The following is an 11,036-nucleotide window of genomic DNA, read 5'->3' as shown; positions in this document are numbered from 1 at the left end:
CAGAATAGAATAAAATGCAGAAGAATAGAGGAAAATTAAATGGGATGGATTAAAGAACAGAACAGAAGAGCAGAATAGAATAAAATAAAATTAATAGAATAAAACTAGTGCAGAATAGAACAGAAAAATCTAATCAAGAGAATAGAAGAGTAGAATAGAATAGTCTACAATAGAGCTGAGCAGAATAGAATGAAATTAATACAATAAACTGGTGTGCAATAGAAAAGAAAAAGACTGAATACAGCAGAACAGAAATTACATTGAAATAGACTCGAATATAGAATGTAAAACAATATAGACTATCATATTATAATATAGAATATTTTATGTGACGTGAGTGAGGCCAGATGGAAATCTTCACACAGGGTAATGGTCAGAGCCGATTGTTCTTATTACTAACTAGCAGACGAATGCTGATTGGCTAATCGACTGAACGAGAAGTGACCTCACCGTTAGGCATCCCATCAGGCTTTGCTCAAAGGGCCTCTGAAACGCTCGAGGATCTCCACACCAGTCCAACAGCTCCGTCGCCGCCGTCTGGAAGTTCGCTGGATTTTGCAGGTGCTGATCGAAGAAAAATCAACACAAGTTCACATGACAAACCACTTCAAATATTATGATAATATTCAGTTATTACTCTGTTTATGTGTGAAATATTCATCTAATCTACAGAAAGTTCTGTGTATTGTTCCTGAGAGTATATGCCCATAATGAAGTCTGTATGATAATAATTGTGTGAAATCTGCTCTCCAGGTGTCCAGTAGGGGGCGTCACAGCGCTGAGAATGACTGATAAACCCATCAAAACACTCTCACACTGTAAAGGCAGAAGCAGTGGATCCTGAATGACTGACATGATCTCAATAATGACATTCTGACGTCTCACAGCTGTGATGAAGAAACACTGACATAAGATGAGATAAGATCCTAAATTCTGCTTTTTCTCCATGTTCATCTTTTTTGAGTGTGTAATGTTGGTGTTTGAGCATGAGAAAGGTTTCGGGAGTTCCTCTCTATATCAGTGTCAGTGTTTCTGAACTCCTGAAACGCCTCCATTGTAGTCTTGAGTTTCTTCCGGGAACGAACACGTCACAATATTCCTCATTATAATAATTAATACGCAGAATAAAGGGGCGGGGCCTGGTTGAGTTAGTTAGTAGTGTGTTAAACTGGCTTCTATGGAAAGGGGCGGGACATTTCCAAACACACTCGAAGCGCTCGACCAATCACAACACACTGCTCCAGCCGACCAATCAGAGCACAGTGTGCTTTTCAGAAGGAGGGGCTTCATAGAGACAGGAAGTAAACAGAGCGTTACTGACAGACTGGGAAGAGAGGAGCCGCAACAATGGAGAATATGAGGAGAATAATCAACATTCAAGCTGGAAAACCTGTTCTAGTAGAGCCTGAAAACAACATCAACACTTTGTAAAAGATCTCGCATCTGTTTTCTCTCACCTGTTTGATGCAGAGGAGGCGGTCGTTGGTTTGCTGGATGTGTCTGTCCATGGACGGGAGAGAATTCATCCTTCAGGACCGTCTCTCTGTCCCTATCGCACAGCCATCAACACTTAATCCCTGGAAAACACACACGATTTAGACACAGTGCCAGACAAAATGATCAGACGCAAATAAGTAAACATCCACTTCTATATTACTGATGTAATTTCTCATCTGTCATACTTTAGTTTGCATCTTTTCTTCATTATTTACAGCATGAAGAAGTACATACACTCATGGCTATTTATTCAACATTGAGATAAACGTGTGTGTGTGTGTGTGTGTGTGTGTGTGTGTGTGTGTGTGTGTGTGTGTGTGTGTGTGTGTGTGTGTGTGTGTGTGCAGGAAGCATTTCTGTGTCTGCTGTAAAATAATGAAATCAGGTCAGAGTATGAGAGCCGATTCCATAATCACATGATCTCCCGTTTACATCATCTGTCTCAGATGGTCAGTGATATTTCGATATTTTAGTGTGAATGAACAGTGTAAGCGGGATCTCTCGTGTACTCGCAACTATCAGCTGTGTGTGTCAGACTGTGGGCTGTAGCGACTGGAACACTTGCGTAACTAGCAGATGATGTGCTGAGACAGGCCACACACACACACACACACACACACACACGCGATGGGAAACATGTCGAGAAGCAGAGGGAGTGTTTCCTGTAGTTTAGTGTGAGCGTCAGTAACTGGTTTGTGTTTCATCACTGAGTGAAAGACGACCCGTCAGACACGTGCTAAAGCTCCACCGGCTCCTCAGTGACACACATGCTGGATTAAGAGGATTACAATCATCACTGTAATACAGACGGCAAGAATGAGGAAGAAAATAAACATGCTAAAAGTATAAAGACACAACAAATGGAGTAAAAATGGGGTAAACTTGTGTAGATGCATTTCTGCAGAACTAAAGAACATAAATCAGCATGAAATTAATGCAAAACAGTGTTACAAAACGATTGCCATATATTCATATAGCCTACCATCATACTTAATTACCATATTCATAAAACCATCATACTGAACAATTACCATATTCACATACCATCATACTGAACAATTACCATATTCATAAAACCTTCATACTGAACAATTACCATATTCATAAAACCATCATACTGAACAATTACCATATTCACATACCATCAAACAGAGCGATTACCATATTCATAAAACCATCATACAGAGCGATTACCATATTCATAAAACCATCATACTGAACAATTACCATATTCATAAAATCATCATACTGAACAATTACCATATTCATATACCATCATACTGAACAATTACCATATTCATAAAACCATCATACTGAACAATTACCATATTCATAAAACCATCATACTGAACAATTACCATATTCATAAAACCATCATACTGAACAATTACCATATTCATAAAACCATCATACAGAGCGATTACCATATTCATAAAACCATCATACTGAACAATTACTATATTCATAAAACCATCATACTGAACAATTACCATATTCATATACCATCATACTGAACAATTACCATATTCACATACCATCATACAGAACAATTACCATATTCACATACCATCATACTGAACGATTACCATATTCACATACCATCATACTGAACGATTACCATATTCATATACCATCATACAGAGCGATTACCATATTCATAAAACCATCATACTGAACAATTACCATATTCATAAAATCATCATACTGAACAATTACCATATTCATATACCATCATACTGAACAATTACCATATTCATATACCATCATACAGAACGATTACCATATTCACATACCATCATACTGAACAATTACCATATTCACATACCATCATACTGAACAATTACCAAATTCATATACCAGCATACAAAATGATTAACATATTCATATACCATCATACTGAACAATTACCATATTCATTTACCATCATACAGAACGATTACCATATTCATAAAACCATCATACTGAACAATTACCATATTCATATACCATCAGAGCGATTACCATATTCATAAAACCATCATACTGAACAATTACCATATTCATTTACCATCATACTGAACAATTACCATATTCATATACCATCAGAGCGATTAACATATTCATAAAACCATCATACAGAGCGATTACCATATTCACATACCATCATACAGAACAATTACCATATTTATATTCCATCATACTGAACGATTAACATATTCATAAGCCATCACACTGAATGATTCTCAATTATCAGACAGTTTGTTTGAGCATCAATAACCAACAATAAACAAACACAACTAGAGGAAAGCTGAAATACAGTTCAGCAACAAATCACCAACATTTACCACTGATTTACTGCAGGAACGCTAACTGTAGTGCTAACCATGGGTATTAAGGCAGAAATGTGGGATATTCATATGTAATTTTTTACATGGTACCATGGTAATGAGTTGCCATCCGGTTTACCTAATGGTAATTTTAATAAAAATTAAGTCCTAACTCAGTCAGAATATTTCAAATTTACCTTATAAAAAGCTGTAATTGTATATAATTACATTTTTTTTTTTTTTTTACATACAATTGTATGCAAGTTGTAATTGTATATAAAGTGTTTTTTTTACAGATGTTACATTAATGAAAATAAATGTACATGTGCGTCATTCCTATAAGATAAAACATGCAATAATATTATTAATATTACATGTGCGATGCTACCAAATCAGCTTCCGCAGAGCTTGCTCTCAAATGTTCGTCTGGAGCACTGAAACATTAGTGCACGAGTGCGTTTGAAAGCCGAACGGCCGGAGCGTTTCCCTCTGTGCCTCTGATTCACATCAGCCTCAGGAAATGAGGCCTTTCCTGTCAGAGGAAGAAGAGAGTTTTACAGGCTCAGACAGGAACGGGTGTAGAGAGGAACATGAACGTCTGAGCCGTGAAGCGCCGCGTCTTCTGCTGCTGGAAGCACATCACGTTCTGCTCGGCTCATCTGCACATCTACTAATGATTGTGTAAATAAGTTCGGTTGAAAATTCGGTTTGGTTTTCAGATCACTTTTACATTCACTCTGTGTGCATGTCATTTAAATTTTTTTTTTTTTTTTTTTTATTAAATGCTTGAATAGAAGAAAGGGAGAAAAACAAGAAAAGAAAAAAACACCAACAATTATCGTCACTGTCATAACATAAGTCCTTCAGTCTTTCAGTCCAGATTAAGTTCCTTCAGTCTTTCTCATTTTTTTATTCTCTCTCTTTCTCCTGCAGTTGGTCGTGATGTCATCATGATGACGTCATCGCTGGTGTTTTCACGTGTAAATGATGCGAAGGACGTCGGAATAAAAGCACGGCACTCTCATTCTAGTGTTTTACATCTATAATCGGTCATATTTCAGAGTGAAACTGGATATTCAACAAATGTAGGTCAGCGTTTTTTTTTTTTTTTTTTTTTTGTCAGGTGGTTCAACATGAGAGAGATTGAAAAAGTAAAGTTTGCAATTCATTACAGTAGATTTTTCTTTAGCATGCATTATAAGACCACAGGAATGTGTATTCACAAAGCAAGTAGTCAATTTTCATTTCACGCTGACGTTAATATAAACAACTTCATAACATGCACAGACACAAGAGAGGGATAGAGGCGGCCGTCACTGCTGCTCACAATAAACACTGTTCACACGCTCAACAATAACACACTGTTCTGACTGCGTAGTTTACACACAGTCTATTATACGACCTAATATACATCAGCAGCTGCAGACACACACACACACCATGAATCATGTGTCAAAATATGCAAACAAACGCACAGTCATGTGTTGCAATACATGCACACGCTCCAGTTTCATTTGATGTTTTTACATTTTCTATCACAGAAGATTTTATATTTATATTTTTACATCATTTTCTGAAGAAAATGAGGTAACACTTTATAATGCATTTTTAAAAGTATTATGCCTTGTAATGCACATTATAATGCACTGTATGTTGTTATGAATAATTGTAACCACAGGTATAATACTTACACATTTAGAAAGTATAATGCATTAAAAAAAACATGACAAACAACCAATTTCAGATGGAATCTGCACATATTATGATGCATTTTAACTTTGGTTAGTTACAATTATTTATGAAACGATGTAATGCATTATAACATACATTATGAATATCTTTATAATGCATTATACATAACATGCTTCATCTTGTAAAGTGTTAGTGAGCTCAAAACTCGAGGCGTTTGCTAGTTACAGTCTCAAATCAAAAGAGTCTCCATCATTTTCCGGTTCGGGTAAACAACCAGACTACGCTAACGACTGAGTCCGTTTATGCGGAAACACGTATTACGCAGGACTCCACGATGGCACATTCATGAAATATTTGGAACAAACATGTTCTGACTTCTGTTCGGCTAAAACACAGGTGTGTTTACAGCCACAACGCTCCTCTGATGAGTGTTTTTCTCAGCCAGACGTTGAGGATTAAAAGCCTTCTCAGAGAAAACGTCCCACACACACACATTTTGCTTCATGTTTGCCCCACGATGGCTGAATTCTTACCTGCGTATGTTCTGCGTCCACAGGACCGAACAGGAATATGTTACGAATCCATCAGCTGCTCATCTGACCTGAAAGAAAACACCGAGCAGTGATTAGCTACAGCCGCAGTGAAACTAATGTACATTTTCAAAATGTTCCTTAAAGAAATAAACAATGAACAACTAAATTCATACACCATATTAAACGTTTACCATATTCATACAACACCATCATATTAAACGATTACCATATTCATATACTCTCATAATGAATGATTACCATATTCATACTATCATAATTAATGTTTACCATATCCATACACCATCATATTAAACGTTTACCATATTCATAATGAATGATTACCATATTCATACTATCATAATTAACGTTTACCATATCCATACACCATCATATTAAACGTTTACCATATTCATAATGAATGATTACCATATTCATACTATCATAATTAATGTTTACCATATCCATACACCATCATATTAAACGTTTACCATATTCATAATGAATGATTACCATATTCATACTATCATAATTAACGTTTACCATATCCATACACCATCATATTAAACGTTTACCATATTCATAATGAATGATTACCATATTCATACTATCATAATTAATGTTTACCATATCCATACACCATCATATTAAATGTTTACCATATTCATAATGAATGATTACCATATTCATACTATCATAATTAACGTTTACCATATCCATACACCATCATATTAAACGTTTACCATATTCATATACTATCATAATGAATGATTACCATATTCATATACCATCATACAGAATATATTCTTTAATATGTGTATTCATATAATACTTGTATATATACACATATATATATTTATATTTATATACGCACAACTGGTTATATTCTTCTGTTTTGGCTTTATACTGTACTCTGCACAATGACAATAAAGTTTAATTTCAGAAATATCTACTGTCCATTTATTATGTTTGAACTGACTGTTTGTTCCTTAATGTTATTGTGAAGTGTCCTTGAGCTTGGGAAAGGCGCTATATAAATTAAACATATTATTATTATAATTAGATTTAATCTAATATAATATTTGAACTCAGTCTTTTAAACATCTCTGAATATTCATACTGCCAATTTGGATATTAATGAGATGATTATTGCTCAAGTGAGGGGAATGCTTGGCTCTGTCTGTCATAATGAGCCTGAAAGCACAAACGTTGATTAAAATAGTCATTTTTGAATATTTGTTCGTATTAAATATATTAAGAATCAATGTTTATCCACAATCCTGGATGGACTTTTTTGCAATGCATTATGGGGTTAAGTCAAGAGAACCTTTAAATCTTGCCTAAATCAACAGCAGGCAAAATCATCATTATGAAACTAATGAAACAATATTAATCTAATGAACAGTGAGGCAGCAGATCGTAGCCATAAATCAGTTCCTACACGTCCAAACAAACACCGCGTCCATCAGACGAGATTCACAGCTAAATTCATCTGAACGAGAGTGATTTTCCAGCAGGAGTTCAGGAATGTGAGACTCAGTCTCTCTGGAGGCTTTTATTTTTAGAGTTTCTTGCGTTTGAGGACAGTCGTTCACTGCAGTCTGACCCCCCGCTCACCCTCACAGATCACTGAGGGTTTATGCACATCTCACACCGGATGGACCACAATAATCCTATTGTAATCGGACCAGTAGCACAATCGGAGTAAAAAGTAACGTGAAGTAACCACGTCAATCGGAACGAATTGGCCAGATCTGATTAAAATTTAATCCGGATTGTAAGGGGTGGTTTTTACCTTTTGCAATCCGATCGAGAAGAACATGTAAACACTTGATCGGATTGAGGACCGAAACTGGAGAGGACTGTGCATGTGCAAGGACGTAGATATAGCGTAATGACCAAGCGGCAACCTCCCTGTCTCTCTCTTGAAACCAACACGGAAGTGAATTAAGCGGCAATTCATCGACTGGCTGCAAAAGTGAGTCAAATCTGCATCTCCCCCATGTTAAAATGCCCAACTTTACAGCAGAAAAAAACACGTCTACAGTCTGGAGCAAAAAGTGGCTTTGGTCTATATAGCTAATTTTGCCCTTCATGACGACTGTGAGGGGGGTGAATTTTTTTATAACTCATCCGTTTAAATTATATTAAGCCTTAAATTTCTGCATAATTAAGGGTGTGTCCACTTTTGAGTGACAGGTGGATTCCCGCTGCTCTGGTCATTAGTCTTCATTAGCCGTTTGTTAGCCGTCACGTTACCTCAGCTCATTGTCTGACTGTAAAAATAAATAAATTCGGGAGTGACGCGCTGCCAAGATGGCGACGGTCGGCCACGCCCACTTTAGGTCTTCAGAAACCTACGGGTGACGTCACGGACACTACGTCCATGTTTTTTTTACAGTCTATGGTAATGACGTATGACGCGCGGAACGACCTGTTATTCCTGTTGAATAAAGTGTCATAAATGAGCGTCCCGTCATTCTACAATTCTATTTCCGCTCATCGTCTGTGAAGTGGACAGTTTTGGGCATGGGAAGGGGCTTTACTGCTGGATAAATACAAGCAGCACGGTCGCATGTGCTCGTCGTCGCATAACTAGGACCCAAAATAGATAAATATTAAGTCTGCTTTAAAAAAAAAAGAAAAAAAAAAGGAGTATGCGGGAAACTCTGTATATTCGTGCAGTGTGCGCATGTCAAAAGATATATATATCGTGATATATAAACACGCACATCAACCCGATCACTTTTTTAGCGTTCATGTAAACACTACGTTCGGATTCACCAATCGGAATGAATTCATTCAGATTGAAGCAAAAAGAGTCCATGTAAACGAGGCTATTGTTTCTCAGACTAATGCTCTAATCATACGAGCCACATCTCAGACTGATGCAACCAGCGCCTCACACACATTAGTTCACTATTTGGCAATTAGTCAGGAAATAAGCAGATAATGTACCGGCAGAGGGTCATTACCACTAAATAAACTCTTTCAGGGAGACACAAGAACCTCGAATGTGCATAATTCTCTAAATAAAGATGTTAAATGTCAATGTTTATGTGCTTAAATACACAGCGTGTAACTGACGGCATCCCATATGAAACGGCCGCCGAAGCATTTTCCAAATGGGAGAGTGTTTTGTATCTGAGAATGTCACAGCTTACAACTTCCAATCATTCCTGAATCTATCCCTCCAAAAGAGAGCAGTGTAAGTGTGTGTGTGTGTGTGTGTGTGTGTGTGTGTAGATGATGCATTAGAGCATAATGGGAAGGAAAAGTCTCTCTCTCTCTCTCTCTCTCTCTCTCTAATTCCAGATCTTTCCGACACCTCCAGCCATTCATCACATGCTCCTCTGAGCCTGAAGCAAGAATAAGGGGGAGAAAAAAAAATCAATGGAGTCAGAACTGCAAACAGGCCATAAAGACACCAGGAGGAAGGTACCAGCTGCAGTGGAATTGATTTCTGCAAGTAGAATAACACCTCACACACACACACACACACACACACACACACTGCTTCTGCTAAAACACTTCTGAAAGCCTCCCAGTTCACAGAAATCAACAGAGAATGAGTTATTAATGAAATCGTCTGCTGGTGACAGGCCTACATTAAGCTCGTTTGGGTTTTGGGTGTTTAACTGAATGTTAATGAATCAAAACATTTAGCTGACATTGCATTGTATAAATGGATAATTTGATGACGCTGATTGGTTGGATGAGTCACATTGGAAGCCAAAATCAATACAACAACTAATACTAGGGACGCACGATATATCGGCCACCATATCGGTATCAATATATGTTCATTAGGGGTTCAAGCATGACATGCTGAAACCCTATTGTAATTGTTAGGATTTGTAAAACGCATCGTGCAGGACAAACCGTAAGGCCTAGAGATGTGAAACCTGGCCAGATGGTAGGCCTCAATTTGGGGACAACCTATCAGAGTATGACCCCGATTGGCCCATAGGTGGCGCTACAGCAACCAAAAGTACAAAATTGCTCATAACTCTAACCGTTTGTCCTAGACTCAAGTGCCTTACACCACTGTGATCCCTGGCTCAAGGCAGACAAAATGGCTGGAAAAATTGGCCAAATTTTTTATATCGGTGCATCCCTAGCTAATACACACACACACACCAGTGATTAAGTGTAATAATGCTCCTAATCTACAATATTTCCTACATTTAGGTGCATCACCACATTGATAAACATCAGTGGCGGACCGATTTTTGCATGGGAAACACTCAGTTTCTCTAAATGGCATGAATGAAATAAAAACAAAGGTAGAGAATCTCTGTTTGGCAACATCTGGCAGCAGAAACACCAGCGGACACGCATGAACACGGCACACACACGCCTCGATCTTCCAGAAGATCTCAGCAGACGAGCTGGCAGGAGAGCGGATCAGACCATCAGCGGATTCATCCGACAAGGGAAACGCTTTTACAGGAGTCTCAACATACAGTTTCCCCTGAGGGACACGTGGGATGTAAAGACAGTCGTGTTCAAAGAAACTCAATAAATGACGGCCTGAAATCCTCCTGCTATAGAGGTTTTGCAGTGACATCACTTTCCCGTCGGACTGAGTGGCAGAAGAGCTGAGAGTGACTGGATTTAACAGGAGAAACACGAGTAAAACAAACAATTATCAGTTAGACTAAAGGTTGGACTCGATATAATGTTCCTTACAACTCACCAAAGATCCAGTGATCATGCATATTGGCATTCAGCAGGAATCGGGTTTCCTGACATTTATATGAGCCTGATTTCCACACCGGGGAAATACATAAAGCAAATTTACCTGTGAACGCTTTATATAAATACAATACAGGTCTAATGAATGTGATCACTCATATCAGTGTTATATATATCATCATATCGTCCAGCCCTGAAACTTGTGTAGTTTTTGTCAGTGTTTATTTAAAAACATCCAATTATGCAGAATATACGATGGTAAATACTTAACTGATGAGTTGTAAAATACAATATATAACAATACAATATATTA

The 11,036-nt window shown here is 37.5% G+C and overlaps 1 long non-coding RNA gene across 1 annotated transcript in view; it reads right to left on the bottom strand.

Moving 5' to 3' along the window:
* Positions 1–276: 276 nt before the first annotated feature.
* Positions 277–11,036, bottom strand: part of LOC311285732 — a 25,435-nt gene continuing 14,675 nt past the window's right edge. The window contains exons 2-4 of the long non-coding RNA XR_014626406.1: positions 6,029–6,096; positions 1,458–1,577; positions 277–564 (exon numbers count right to left, since the gene is read on the bottom strand). This is a non-coding gene — a long non-coding RNA (uncharacterized lncRNA). The remainder of the gene's footprint in view (positions 565–1,457; positions 1,578–6,028; positions 6,097–11,036) is intronic.

The sequence above is a fragment of the Rutilus rutilus genome (genome assembly GCF_951802725.1).
Source record: "Rutilus rutilus genome assembly, contig: SCAFFOLD_92, whole genome shotgun sequence".
Taxonomy (NCBI): Eukaryota; Metazoa; Chordata; class Actinopteri; order Cypriniformes; family Leuciscidae; genus Rutilus; species Rutilus rutilus.
Note: the sequence above shows the minus strand (reverse complement) of the source record. Positions and strands in the feature narration are given on the sequence as shown.